The 15,675-nt window shown below is 40.8% G+C and overlaps 1 long non-coding RNA gene across 1 annotated transcript; it reads left to right on the top strand.

Moving 5' to 3' along the window:
* The first annotated feature begins 14,561 nt into the window (after nucleotides 1–14,561).
* On the top strand, nucleotides 14,562–15,183 carry LOC123164844 (uncharacterized). The gene is made up of 3 exons (XR_006482657.1): nucleotides 14,562–14,690; nucleotides 14,924–14,983; nucleotides 15,088–15,183. It is a non-coding gene; the product is annotated as an uncharacterized lncRNA (long non-coding RNA).
* Nucleotides 15,184–15,675: the final 492 nt, after the last annotated feature.

A 15,675-nucleotide genomic window follows, 5' to 3' on the forward strand; every position in this document is an offset into this window, starting at 1 on the left:
GGATATTATAGTGAAAAAGTATGAGCACCGACATCTAGCAATGAGCGTGTGAACATAAATGAAATGTCGGTGGGAAATACATACTCCCCCAAGCTTAGGCTTTTGGCCTAAGTTGGTTTATTGCCACGGATGGCCTGGCGGATATCCATAATTGTAGTTGGGATCATACTGAGATGCGGCAGTTATCGCCTCCTGAGCTGCAGCATGGCGGCGAGCTGCCTCCGCCCTCCTCTCGTACTCATCTGCCTCCTCTCTGGTAATAACATATCTTCCTTTTGCCTGATAATCAAAGAAGGTAGGAGCAGGGAGAGTAATACGGACAGCATGATGTCTGTCAAAGATTAAGCAATACCGGAGAGGTGATTCATTCCTCTCGACAAACTGGTGTTGGACCATAGCATTATAGTCTAAATAAGTAGGAGGCAACTCAATATCATCCTCACGAACGTCCACACCAAGAAAATCAGCTAAGCGGGTTGCATAAATTCCTCCAAAGAAATCTCCATTAAATCTATTATGATGCAACCTACGTGCAACAATGGCTCCCAAATTATAAGATTTGTCTCCTAACACAGCACTCCTAAGAATACTAAGGTCAGGGACACACATATGACATGCTTCATCTTTACCATTTATGCACCTACCTATGAAGAGAGCAAAATAATGTATAGCAGGAAAATGAATGCTCCCTATGGTAGCTTGTGCTATATCTCTAGATTCCCCCACAGTTATACTAGCAAGAAAATTTCTAAATTCAGATTTGCGGGGTTCACTAGCACTACCCCATTGTGGAAGTTTGCAAGCAGTGGTAAAATCCTCTAAGTCCATAGTATAAGATTTTTCATAAAGATCAAACAGGACAGTTGGAGAATTACGTGAAGATGAAAATTCAAACCTCCTCACAAATGAACTAGTGAGATAGTGGTACTGGCGGCATTTGTTTGCCTCGAAGCTCACAAGATCAGCGTTACGCAAATATGCGTTAAATTCTTCCTTGATTCCCGCTCGATCCATAAAGTTTTCTGAAGGCCATTCACAGGGCCGCACTGGAGCGTCCCTTGGTGGCTCATCGTCAGCATCACGCATTGCAAGCCTGGGTCCTTGCTTCCTTGAAGAACCACCTTGGAACATTTTCCTAAGCATATTTCTTCCTCTGAAAAATTTCTGAAATTTTTAGTAAATTCAAAATAAAAGTGAACCAAGCTCAACAAAATTGATAGCAACTACTCCTACAAGTGCCTAGAGCCTATATCATGCATTAGAACTACTTGGAACCATATAAATTTGACATGCAAGCTCAAGAACATGGTTACCTAGGCAGCACAAATTTGCAATGAATAAAGCACGAGAACAAAAACTAATTGGACCAATGGAGGAGTCACATACCAAGGAACAATCTCCCCAAGCAGTTTTGTGAGAGGTGCTTTGAGCAAGGAGATCGGAAATCGCAGCAAAATGAGCTAGAACTCGTGCTTGAGTTGGATATTGGTGTTTGTGGGAGGAAGAAGAAGTGTGTGGGTGCAGGAATAAGTGGAGGGGGCCACCATGGGCCCACGAGGCAGGGGGCGCGCCCTCCACCCTCGTGGCCAGGTGCTTGCCCCTCCTGCTGTGTTCTCAGTGCCAGATATTCTCAAAAATTCTAGAAAAAAAATCATATTCCATTTTCAGGGCATTTGGAGAACTTTTATTTTCGGGGTATTTTTATATTGCACGGATAAATCAGAAAACAGACAGAAAAATACTATTTTTACTTTATTTCAACTAAATAACAAAAAATAGAGAGAGGGTACAGAAGGTTGTGCCTTCTAGTTTCATCCATCTCATGCTCATCAAAAGGAATCCACTAACAAGGTTGATCAAGTCTTGTTAACAAACTCATTCCGAATAACATGAAACCGGAGAAATTTCGAATAACACTATGTTACCTCAACGGGGATATGCACATCCCCAATAATAAGAATATCATATTTCTTCTTGACAGTAGGAAGAGGAAATTCAAAACCTCCAAAAATAATCGATGGAATTTTTCCAATAGAGTTGATACTGTGGACTTGAGGTTGTTTCCTCGGAAAGTGTACTGTATGCTCATTACCATTAACATGAAAAGTGACATTGCCTTTGTTGCAATCAATAACAGCCCCTGCAGTATTCAAAAAGGTCTTCCAAGAATAATAGACATACTATCGTCCTCGGGAATATCAAGAATAACAAAGTCCGTTAAAATAGTAACGTTTGCAACAACGACAGGCACATCCTCACAAATACTGACAGGTATAGCAGTTGATTTATTAGCCATTTGCAAAGATATTTCAGTAGGTGTCAACTTATTCAAGTCAAGTCTATGATATAAAGAGAGAGGCATAACACTAACACCGGCTCCAAGATCACATAAAGCAGTTTTAACATAGTTTCTTTTAATGGAGCATGGTATAGTTGGTACTCCTGGATCTCCAAGTTTCTTTGGTATTCCACCCTTAAAAGTGTAATTAGCAAGCATGGTGGAAATTTCAGCTTCCGGTATCTTTCTTTTATTAGTAACAATATCTTTCATATACTTAGCATAAGGATTCATTTTGAGCATATCAGTTAATCGCATACGCAAAAAGATAGGTCTAATCATTTCAGCAAAGCGCTCAAAATCCTCATCATCCTTTTTCTTGGATGGTTTGGGAGGAAAAGGCATGGGTTTCTGAACCCATGGCTCCCTTTCTTTACCGTGCTTCCTAGCAACAAAGTCTCTCTTATCATAACGTTGATTCTTTGATTGTGGGTTATCAAGATCAACAGCAGGTTCAATTTCTACATCATTATCATTACTAGGTTGAGCATCATCATGAACATCATCATTAGCATTTTCATTAGGTTCATGTTCATTACCAGATTGTGTTTCAGCATCAGAAATAGATATAACATTTGGATTCTCAGGTGGTTCAGGAATAGGTTCACTAGAAGCATGCAAAGTCCTATCATTTTTCTTTTTCTTCTTTTTAGAAGGACTAGGTGCATCTATATTATTTCTCTGAGAATCTTGCTCAATCCTCTTAGGGTGGCCTTCAGGATACAAAGGTTCCTGAGTCATTTTACCAGTTCTAGTAGCCACTCTAACAGCATAGTCATTATTCTTACTATTCAATTCATTGAGCAAATCATTTTGAGCCTTAAGTACTTGTTCTACTTGAGTGGTGACCATAGAAGCATGTTTAGTAATGAGTTTAAGTTCACCTTTAACTCTAGACATATAATCACCCAAGTGTTCAATCATATAAGCATTTTGTTTTAATTGTCTACCAAAATAAGCATTAAAATCTTCTTGCCTAACCATAAAGTTATCAAACTCATCCAAACATTGGCTAGCAAACTTAGTAGGAGGGATTTCAGCTTTATCATATCTATAGAGAGAATTTACCTTTACTACCTGTGTCGGGTTATCAAGACCATGAGCTTCTTCAATAGGTAATGGATTAAGATCATAAGTTTCTTCAACAGGCGGTAAATTAAGACCATGTATTTCTTCAATAGGAGGTAAATTCTTAACATCTTCAGCTTTAATACCTTTTTCTTTCATAGATTTCTTTGCCTCTTGCATATCTTCAGGACTGAGAAATAGAACACCTCTTTTCTTCGGAGTTGGTTTAGGAATAGGCTCAGGAGCTTGCTCAGGAAGCGTCCAATTATTTTCATTTGTCAACATATTATTCAATAGAATTTCAGCTTCATCTGGTGTTCTTTTCCTGAAAACAGAACCAGCACAACTATCCAGGTAATCTCTCGAAGCATCGGTTAGTCCATTATAAAAGATATCAAGTATTTCATTTTTCTTAAGAGGATGATCAGGCAAAGCATTAAGTAACTTGAGCCTCCCCCAAGCTTGTGGGAGACTCTCTTCTTCAATTTGCACAAAATTGTATATATCCCTTAAAGCAGCTTGTTTCTTATGAGCAGGGAAATATTTAGCAGAGAAGTAATAAATCATGTCCTGGGGACTACGCACACAACCAAGATCAAGAGAATTAAACCATATCTTAGCATCACCCTTTAATGAGAACGGAAATATTTTAAGGATATAGAAGTAGCGAGATCTCTCATCATTAGTGAATAGGGTGGCTATATCATTTAATTTAGTAAGATGTGCCACAACAGTTTCAGATTCATAGCCATGAAAAGGATCAGATTCAACCAAAGTAATTATATCAGGATCAACAGAGAATTCATAATCCTTATCAGTAACACAGATAGGTGAAGTAGCGAAAGCAGGGTCAGGTTTCATTCTAGCATTAAGAGATTGCTGCTTCCATTTAACTAATAACCTCTTGAGCTCATATCTGTCTTTGCAAGCTAAAATAGCTAAAGCAGCTTATTTTTCAAAAACATAACCCTCAGGAATAACAGGCAAGTCTTCATCATCACTTTCATCAATATAATCAGTTTCAATAATTTCTTTCTCTCTAGCCCTAGCAATTTGTTCATCAAGGAATTCACTAAGTGGCACAGTAGTATCAAGCATAGAAGTAGTCTCACCATAAGTATCATGCATAGCAGAAGTGGCATCATCAATAACATGCGACATATCAGAACGAATAGCAAAAGCAGGTTTAGGTGTCGCAAGCTTACTCAAAACAGAAGGTGAATCAAGTGCAGAGCTAGATGGAAGTTCCTTACCTCCCCTCGTAGTTGAGGGATAAATTGTTGTCTTAGCGTCTTTCAAGTTCTTCATAGTGACCAGCAGATATAAATCCCAAGTGACTCAAAGAATAGAGCTATGCTCCACGGCAATGGCGCGACAAAATAGTCTTGATAACCCACAAGTATAGGGGATCACAACAGTTTTCGAGGGTAGAGTATTCAACCCAAATTTATTGATTCGACACAAGGGGAGCCAAAGAATATTCTCAAGTATTAGCAGTTGAGTTGTCAATTCAACCACACCTACATAACTTAGTATCTGCAGCAAAGTATTTAGTAGCAAAGTAATATGATAGTAGTGGTAGCGGTAACAAAAGTAACGGTAGCAAAAGTAATATTTTTGGTGTTTTGTAGTGATTGTAACAGTAGCAACGGAAAAGTAAATAAGCGAAGAACAATATATGAAAAGCTCATAGGCATTGGATCGGTGATGGAGAATTATGCCGGATGCGGTTCATCATGTAACAATCATAATATAGGGTGACACAGAACTAGCTCCAATTCATCAATGTAATGTAGGCATGTATTCCGAATATAGTCATACGTGCTTATGGAAAAGAACTTGCATGACATCTTTTGTCCTACCCTCCCGTGGCAGCGGGGTCCTAATGGAACTAAGGGATATTAAGGCCTCCTTTTAATAGAGTACCGGAACAAAGCATTAGCACATAGTGAATACATGAACTCCTCAAACTATGGTCATCACCGGGAGTGGTCCCGATTATTGTCACTTCGGGGTTGCCGGATCATAACACATAGTAGGTGACTATAGACTTGCAAGATAGGATCAAGAACTCACATATATTCATGAAAACATAATAGGTTCAGATCTGAAATCATGGCACTCGGGCCCTAGTGACAAGCATTAAGCATAGCAAAGTCATAGCAACATCAATCTCAGAACATAGTGGATACTAGGGATCAAACCCTAACAAAACTAACTTGATTACATGATAGATCTCATCCAACCCATCACCGTCCAGCAAGCCTACGATGGAATTACTCACGCACGGCGGTGAGCATCATGAAATTGGTGATGGAGGATGGTTGATGATGACGACGGTGAAGAATCCCCCTCTCCGGAGCCTCGAACGGACTCCAGATCAGCCCTCCCGAGAGGTATTAGGGCTTGGCGGTGGCTCCGTATCATAAAACGCGATGAATCCTTCTCTCTGATTTTTTTTCTCCCCGAAAGTGAATATATGGAGTTGGAGTTGAGGTCGGTGGAGCATCAGGGGGCCCACGAGGTAGGGGGCGCGCCCTCCACCCTCGTGGACAGGGTGTGGGCCCCCTGACGTGGATTTTTCTTCCGGTATTTTTCTTATTTTCCAAATAGATGTTCCGTGGAGTTTCAGGTCATTCCGAGAACTTTTGTTTCTGCACATAAATAACACCATGGAAAGTCTGCTGAAAACAGCATCAGTCCGGGTTAGTTCCATTCAAATCATGCAAGTTAGAGTCCAAAACAAGGGCAAAAGTGTTTGGAAAAGTAGATACGATGGAGATGTATCAAGGACCAGGCCAGATGGGACCAGTGGCGACGGCTTGCTGGAGGAACCCTAGTGCTGCAGGCAGGGGATCGAGGTAGAGGGAAAGGGGAGAGGAGATGCAAGCGGGCAGGGCAATGAACGCTTGCGTGTTTGTTTTTACTTGAGGGTGAGGTGTGACGCGGGCGTCACCAGTTGCATTTTGAGTGTAATATAGGCAGACAACAGAGTCATTTCACTATTCCCCTTCCCTTAAATTTTTAGTGAGGTTCTACCCGAAACACCCCCCTCCAAAGCGAAATTAGTTAAGCCCAAGCCCATAACTCAAAAATGACTTCTTTACATCTTTTATGGCTTATTTTGACAATATGCCCTGAAAAGGCGGAATAGAACTGGCCCTTAACCTGCAATTCAATTGTGCGTGCAATGATGAATCACTCATGCCTGCTATAGTGTACATTTAGGCATCATCATACATGGCATAACCTAATACATGTGCATTCCATTGTAGAATCTGGAATATGCAATGTTTATGTTAGTTCATACATTGCACATGATGTTTAAATGCCCCTTAAATCTGGTCAGTCAAGTGATGGTCTTTAAGCCTCCTTCTTTGCTTCTTTTCTTGATATGTAAGATTTGCTCACACATCTGTTCAATTGCTTGTTTGCATCAGCCAGCCATACTAGGACTGTTTGCTTTGATTACTTGTTGTTCTTGACCTAACACTCTAACAGAGCTTGTCAACGATTTAAACACTAAGGGCTGCTGTAGTGGGGCCTTTTCTAACTCATAGGTGACATAAAGGTTTAGTTGTACACTAAAGTAGGCTCTCCAAGAGTACCTGGAGGTCCAGTTCGAAGGTATGCCTAGTTTTTACATAGTGCACACAGAGTAAATGCTCATTTCATTGTGTGCAAGTGCAAGAGATGCGGCATGTTTCATTATGTGGTGTTGTTTTGTTATAATCTCATCCTTTTGTGTTCACAGACTGGAAAGTATGCATATTTATCTTCCAAGGAGACGAGTAACTAGTTTGTGTCACCTTGCAGAGGGGGTGCAATGAAGATAAGATTGAGGATTTCCAAGTACAAGATGTTAGGAAGGAGCCTTGCAAGAGAAGTAGGAGCTGCGCTGAGCCTCTTCAACCTGTTAAGGTAAGTCACTGTATCCAACTCAACAGTTCAATTCCTTGTTTGTTTCAGGCATAGTTAATTTGCTCTTTTCAATTGCTTTATTTGTCCTCAGTTAATGAGATGCCCAAAGAATGATGCCTGATGTTGGGTACTTGTATAACTATTAGTTGACATAATTAAAGGCCTTACCATTTAATTACTCTACCGAAGTGTGCCTGAAGCTTTGAAGTCTATTAACCAACTATTATTGAATGAGGCTCACAATCTAGTTTATACTAGGCTAATGATTGCATAGTTTTGCTTGTTGTAGTATGTTTGTATGAAATCCTCTGCTGTTCATTATGCTCCCTAAGACTTTAATTGAGCTACAGAATGGCCAACTGCTTGCTTACTTCTACGCAGCGTGCTGTCTAAATTTGTAACTTGTCTGTGTTTTGGATTGGGCCCCAACATCATGCTCCTCTAGTGAGCTAAGAGAGATTTCTGTATGCAGGCTGCACAGACTACCTTTTTTATAATTTTTAAAATATCACCTGCTTATGCTTCATGACGTGTAACATTATTGTTAGTCCTGTTTTGCCATGTACAAAATAGTCTGTCTTGCTCGCTTCACTGTTGTAACTATATTTTTGCCCTAGTCATGTGTACTTACAGAAACATTTCAGGATGAAGTGACATCAACACAAAGATCTGCGAGTAGTGTGGCATGGCCGTTACCGAATGATTATGGATTGGAATTGGAATGTGCTGATGTTCTCGAGCATCAACTAGAGGTGGCAAGACAACGTGTACATGATTCTGAACGTAGAATCAACAAGTTGAGACTGGACATGCAGGTATTAGATGCACGAGTCAAAAAATGAAACAAGACACTAAGGTAACAACGAAGGAATTGCAGATTTTACAGACTGAAATTTCTGCTATCTAAATCCAGCCAATCCTATTTTCTGAAGAGATTATAGTTCAAATGGTAAGTTATGTTGATGCGCGTCCATGATGTATGAGCTGTATTTGCCCAGTGTATGTAATTTTTTGTTTGTGTATGATTTATTATCACTGGTGCCGAACCATAATGCCCAGTGGGTATAATCGGCTGTAATTTCTTTATTGTATAGTGTAGGATTATTCTACGTTTCTATGCCTTAGTCTCTTTATTGTATAGTGTATGTTTTTTAGAGGTGATAGTATAGAGTAGGATAATTCTTTGAATATGCTATATCATTCAAACGGGGGCCAACTCGCCCAAACGTCGTAGTGACCATGGCCCTCCACAGGCCGCACGTTCCATGGGCCATCTACGGGACGGACGATCCCTGGCCTTCTGTGGCTGTCGGATTCGTGGGCCTTCTATGGGCTGTCGGATCCGTGGACCTTCTATCGGCTGTCGGATCCATGGGCCTTCCATGGGCCAGCGGATCCATGGGCCTTCTATGGGCCGTCGGGTCAATGGGCCTTTTGTGGGCCAACGGGTCAATGGGCCTTCTACGGGCCGTCTCATCTATGGGCCTTGTACGGGCCGTATAAGGGGCCGTAAACGGGCTAGAGTGGAAATCGTACGTTTTATGGGCTGACCATAACGGGCCGTTAAACGGCCGTATTTGATGATGCTATGAAAATGGCCCAACAGATTAACGGGCCACAAACAGGCCGACTGTATCCACGGGCTGAATTTGGCCCACAAGCAGAAAAGGCCTGTAACAGGCCGTAAGTAAACGAATGCTGGAAATGAGCCCAAGAATAAATGGGCCCTGAGAAGGCCGAAAGATAACATGGGCTGGAAATGGCCCAACGGTATAATGGGCCGTTAATGGGTATAAAGTGATACAGTGTTCATCACGGGCCAGTTTTACCACGGGCCGTTAACGGGCCGAGGGTTACTAAGGGCCTCAGATGGGCCAAAAGACATCATGGGCCATACATGGGCCGGAAGTTAAAACGGGCTGGAATTATATTGGACGGCCCAGATGACGCCACTGGGCTTAATTCGGATAGGCCGTAAACGGGCCCTGGGTTAGCGGGCTGTAAATGGGCTATATGCGAACAGGCCGTTAACAGGCTTGCCGTGGGCCGGCCCGCCACCTTTTGACCAAGTCAAACGGGCCGGCCTTTTCACAGGAATGGGCCTCTGTTGGGCTGTGCCACGTGTCGACGTATCATAGGCGCTTTGGGTCCAATGAGTGGATGACATCTGTCCCAACGTGAGCCGACACGTGTTTCCTCCAGCCAATGATGATTTTACACATGGAAAATCCCCATTGGTCGGGGCTGTTAGCGGGTTATCAGATCCAAAACAGGACCCGATAGCTTAACGGCGTTCCGTTACGGTGGATGCCATGTGTCAGTCACCCTTGACGAAAGCACTTCTGTGACGCGCGATTTATCATCATGGAAGTGGACACTTCCGTGATGATAATTTTGGTAATGTCATGGAACACTTCTACGATAGCACAGGTATGACTATCTTGATTCTGTCATAAAATTGTCATGGATGTACATGCATGACAAAAAATGCGACCTACTGTGACAAACACGTATCATCACGGAAGTGTATTTTTTTGTAGTGAGTAAAACATTTCCAACACCAAGATTGCAGTAAATTTTGTGGAACTTCACTGCTTGAGACCATGTTAATGATGATGCTTGTGCAGTACCAAGATTCAGTATCAGTAGCCGAGTGTTGGTTGAAGTGACTGTTCAATTGTTCAGTGTTCATTTTGTTATCTTCATTTCAGAAATTTATCTTTCCATTCCTTTTTACCCTTCCTTCATGTAGAGACTATACTACTTTACTTCAGATAAGTTTTCTTTAAAACCAAATGAATTAGGACTTGCATTTTTTAATTTAAAGTTTATGCGCCAAATTTAAAGTTTAATTTCCCAGTAGATTTTGAATGTCTTTTCTTGGTTCTCTACCAGAAAACACACTACTCCATTTTCTGGTGATACTTATCTGGTGATCACAAGATATAAATCCACTATTACCAGTACCATTATCTGGTGATCACAGAACCATTTGAAAATGATCAAAATGTACTCCTTTTCAGTTAATATAGAGTACTGAAACTGAAAATGTGCATACTAAAACTGAAACTGATCAAATGGAGTACAAAACCATTTGAAAACGATCAAGATGATCAAAATGGTCAAATGGAGTACTCCTTCTCAGTTAATGTAGAGTAGTTATAGTAATTATCATATCATCTTGCCCTCTTTAATTGTCACTCAACTGTCACTAATCGAGTGCTGTTTACTCCAACAATTATCTTATTTTTTAATTGTCACTCCTACAAGCATTTCTTTCTCTTCTCTTTCTGGCTAATCACTCCACACAATTTAAATGATCATTCAAGTTCCTTTTGCAAATTCAAGTTTTTGTAATGAACTGCTTATAAGATGGAGTATGTTCCTTTTGCCTCCCTTGTTAAGCAGTAGTTGTAGAGTACTCCTTTTCAAGATGTCACCAAGAGTGGCTCCGACCGAGTTATCACTAAGAGGGGGTCGGCACAGATTTGTCGCCTCCATATCTTCAAGCGTCATGGCTCGTCGGCGCTTGTAACGAAATAAAACATAACATTATTATTTCTGTGAACTGTACACATTAAATAGATACTGGGCCAAAATCTAACTTTGAATCATGCGACCAGGTTAGGATGTGAATTCTGTTCCGTCAGCACTATTTTTTCATGTATGATATTTTCTCATTCTTTCCTAGAACTTGTCTCTTTCCTTGTTTTGGAACTGATGTTTTTTATATGGTTGCTTGACAGTATGAGCCAGAGCTATTTTCTGGTCTGATTTCTCCTGGGTGTACTATGCCTTCTAGTGTCTGATCTGATGGCAAGAATACTGTGTCGACGGTCAACCTGGACTGTAAATTGGATCTGAAAGCAATAGCTCTCCAGGCACGCAATGCAGAGTATAACCGCAAGGTAAAAAATCATTATCCTAAGGCATTCATAATGATGTTTGATTTTTTTTCTCTTATTGGGCTCGTGATGCTATATTTCTGAAAACATCCAAATTTTATCACTTTGCTAGCATCCAGTTTGATGATGCTACTAAATATCGAACCATCCAGCCTAACGTAGTGAAGTCACTACCCTTATATGAGAAACAAAGAATTTAGTTCTTCGACCACACATGCCCAAGAACGGTTCACACTTGCAATCCTCTAATTTTTCTACTCCTAATAAAATGAGGAGAGACGCGACAAGCATTTCTGCTCAGATAAAGGGTGGTGCAGACCTGATTTATATATGTATATCCGGAACAACGGCTCGCCGAGAATAAATGCCTCCGTCCCAAATTGTTTATATATGTTTTATGGACAGTGCAACGTTAAAATGGAATAGCCTATGAGATACTCCCTCAGTCCCAAAATAAATGCCTTGCCATTTGACCGAACTTCTCTAAACCTTGTACTCGTACTACTCAATTTTTTTGGCACACATGATAAATTTTGACATTCGCCGGTGAGGAAGGGACATCAAAAGCTGCTACTATATACCGGGTTAAGTGGACGGAACAAAAATCACAAATCTATACCAAAATAATTTGTATATAGCCATAAAACAAAATCCATTGCAAGAAGATGCTAAGTACATACCTTGACCTACAGCAGCAGCAGCCAAACACCAACAGAGAGCACCTTCAATGAGCAGACTAAGCAGCATGTGGCAAGGGGAAGTGGCACCACTTGACCACCATACAACACTCATCATCAGGTCAATGTCCACACTACCCAAGCCTCAAACTCTAGGTTCATCTCTTTGTCGATCTGTTGAGTTGAATTGATGCTCTTGGTTAGTGAGAGACAAGATCCATGGAGGTAGATTGGGTACAGGGGTTAGAACTTGGTCTCGAACTTGGTGTCGGGACGATGTGGGTGCAGCCGGGGCGTAAACCATCAACAACCATATTCCTTGTGATGAAAACATAGTCATGTACCCTTGTAAATACAATCATAATAAACCTGCTCTAATGTCGGTCACTACCCGTCTCAATTCCCCTAACTCGAGGTTGCAACTTGCAACTTCAAGAATCATTCTAATAAAATCATACCGCGAGTGTTTTGCCATCAGGGGCGATGTCCCTGTCATGGAAGCACCACCTGTCAACTCCAAGCTTCTTCATGAACTCGAATTGAGATATCACCGAAACAGAAATCGAAGCATAAGTTGTTGATTCCAGCCATGGACCTAAGACACAAGATCAGGTAATTCCCATACTTCTTCTCTTAGCCATGGCCAGGGAGTTTGTGCCATCCTCCCAAGGCCAGTTCTTTGTAGGTGCACCAAAAGGATCTCCTCCAGTACCCCGAAACATATGCCAGAATGCCACACTGAACTGCAACCTAACCTGTAGCACAAAACAAATATATAATCCTAGTGCAGCACATAATGTACAAGTAAATTAAAAGGATATATACCAAAAAGGCATAGTTATGCAAATCATACTTACATTTTATTTACAAGAATCACTTCCTCCGCATTATACCACTTGTAAGAAACCGTCCTCTTGCTAGTTGGACCATGCAGTACATATTTTCAAAAACAAATGTTAAACTGGAAGCAACCTTTTAACGACAATTAATCTGTTCAGTTCAAGGTCAATGGCCTCACCTCATAGTTGATCTTGGTAAAGCCCAGGAAGAACTCGCCCTCCCAATCATCAGAAGAGGCATCGCCGCACTTGGCGTCGATGTCGGCTCAGCAGGTTACTTGTGCGGCAATCTGCAAGGAGCAACCAAATCAGAACCATGATCGTGTTAAGTTCATCGATCAAATCATGGGCATCATTCAGAGTAGAAAAATACCACAAAGTTAGCAATCCCCCGCTCACTACAGCAGACGGACCACAAAGAAGGAAAATAAGAAGTTGGGCCAGAGCATCTGCATCACGAAATCGGTCACCAAGAACAGCACACACTGCTCACCGGATCGATGGGCTCCGGGTGTTGTCTCTCCTCTACCTGGTCTCCCGGCGTCCTCTGGATTCTGCTCCACCATCTCGATCGTCTCCCTTGGCGCCGAATTCTACACACCTCCCATCCTTCTCCTCCTCCCATGTGCTCCAGAGTACCCAATCTGCATGTGATTTAGACACACTAAAAATTAGGTTCACGTTCTTGCGACAAACTAAAAATTACAGTACATAGTTCATCATCCAGATGGTTCAGAGACATAGTAAAAATAAAAATACAATAATGAATACTTGTGTTGTGAAAACATTGATCAGTTGACCAAACAAATAGTGAAGCCTTGAATCTTTCTCAACACATCAAACAAATCTCTGTCGGTATCTCCTCTCTGAATAAGTATTATTTTACGGATCTCTCAGAATAAGATTACCCCAACAGTATCTCAATCTCATACAAAAAGCATATAACATACAAAAACCTGGATGGTCCGCAATGAGTCTGCGTTGTCTCCTGAAGGGGATCGGCGTGCCCGTGCGTCCATATCAGGTGGCTCCTGAAGGGGATCGGCGTCGGCTCTTGAAATAGCGGGGGTGGGGGTAGCAAGCTAACTATACTTTGCCTGATGTCCTCTAGATGTTTTGTATGTGTCTATATATAGTCATCCTGTCTCCATCTTCAATGCATGCACTCACTCTGCTTATTACTTATTTTGTCATACAAAGTGTTGTTTATTCAATTTTTCCAAAGGATGGTCATTCATGAGTTCTTGATAGCTATGTTCTCTAGCTGCTTAGTACGTGTCTCTATGCATATATATATATATATATATATATATATATATATATATATATATATATATATATATATCCCTAAAACAATATAGACACATCTGGATATGCATGTGGACTGATCATCATGACTTCCTACCTCTGTAAAGCTAACATCAGCAATTGAACATCTAGGTATGGACACATCTGGATGTTTCTACTCCCTAAAACAGTTCTCAATGGGTACCATGTATTTGTTTTGATAGATTGCTTTCCGGTAGGCTGTTTGGTGTTTATTTCATGCCCTTTTCTCATGCCATACAAATGTATCAAAACAAAGAATTTATATCCTTACAACTCTTACAACTCACTTCATATTGCATTCTTGATAGTTTGTCATGTCTCTCCTGCTTGACATGCCAAATCACAAAGAAAGAAAAATCATTATGACTTGTGAGCTTTGCCTGTTAACTTAATTAATGCTGGGAAATTTCTTGCTTTGTACAATGGTAAGTCATGAGTCTGCTGTCTTCATACAATGAGGAAGTATTTGTTTGTTGCTTATTCATTAATATCTTATTACTGAAAGGATTGCCAGTGTATTAGCGATTCAAGTTCCAGCTTTGGCAGTGTAGTCTGGAATGTTTGAAATTAACAAGATGAACTCCTATCAACTACTCCAAGGTTTTCTGAAACAGTAAGAACATTTGCTAATAGAAACTTAGTTCAAAACTTAGCATAGTTGCTTAGTTACCAAGTTGCTCTACAATCAATATGCACCTACGTTAAATATTCATATACTTGTTGACAAGGTTTCTGTGTACTGCTCCTTACCCTTTTATGTGACATTTACTTTCGTGGTCAGTTACAAATTGATCAAGGTAAATGTATGTATATCTATGGTGGATGATCTGTGTCGTTCTTTTACAGGTCATAATAATTCAAGTTCATATTCTGGAAGGATGTTGACCAACGAACCTTGTAGTAATGGTATTTCTAAGTTCGTTGCTTTACTTCTATCCTCTATCATCTATACCTCAAAATAAAAAAGTTGTATTTCTTCTAACCATCATGGCATCATAAAATGTGTACAGAGGTCAGAGATGCTGCAATGCATAATCAGTTATCTGCTTGTAACTCAAGGAATTATACTGCAACATTTCCTCCAGTGCAGGCAAACTCGAATGATGGTTAGTAAATGTTACATGTTTGCTAACTCTACATTTTTTCTTACATAAGTATGCATTTGGACTGATCATCATGCCTGATTTATAGTGCCACTTGATGAAACATCTGCTTTTAACTCCGGAACTCATGCTTCAGCATATGTTCCATTGCGGGATAATCCTTGATACGTCTCCAACGTATCTATAATTTTGATTGTTCCATGCTATTATATATTCTGTTTTGAATGTTTAATGGGCTTTATTATACACTTTTATATTATTTTTGGGACTAACCTATTAACTGGAGGCCCAGCCCGAATTGCTGTTTTTTGCCTATTTCAGTGTTTCGAAGGAAAAGGATATCAAACGGAGTCCAAACGGAATCAAACCTTCGGGAACGTGATTTTTGGAACAAACGTGATCCAGAGGACTTGGAGTGGACATCAAGCAATCAACGAGGAGGCCACGAGGCAGGGGGCGCGCCTACCCCCCTAGGCGCGCCCTCCACCCTCGTGG

This window comes from Triticum aestivum, chromosome 7D (genome assembly GCF_018294505.1).
Source record: "Triticum aestivum cultivar Chinese Spring chromosome 7D, IWGSC CS RefSeq v2.1, whole genome shotgun sequence".
Taxonomy (NCBI): Eukaryota; Viridiplantae; Streptophyta; class Magnoliopsida; order Poales; family Poaceae; genus Triticum; species Triticum aestivum.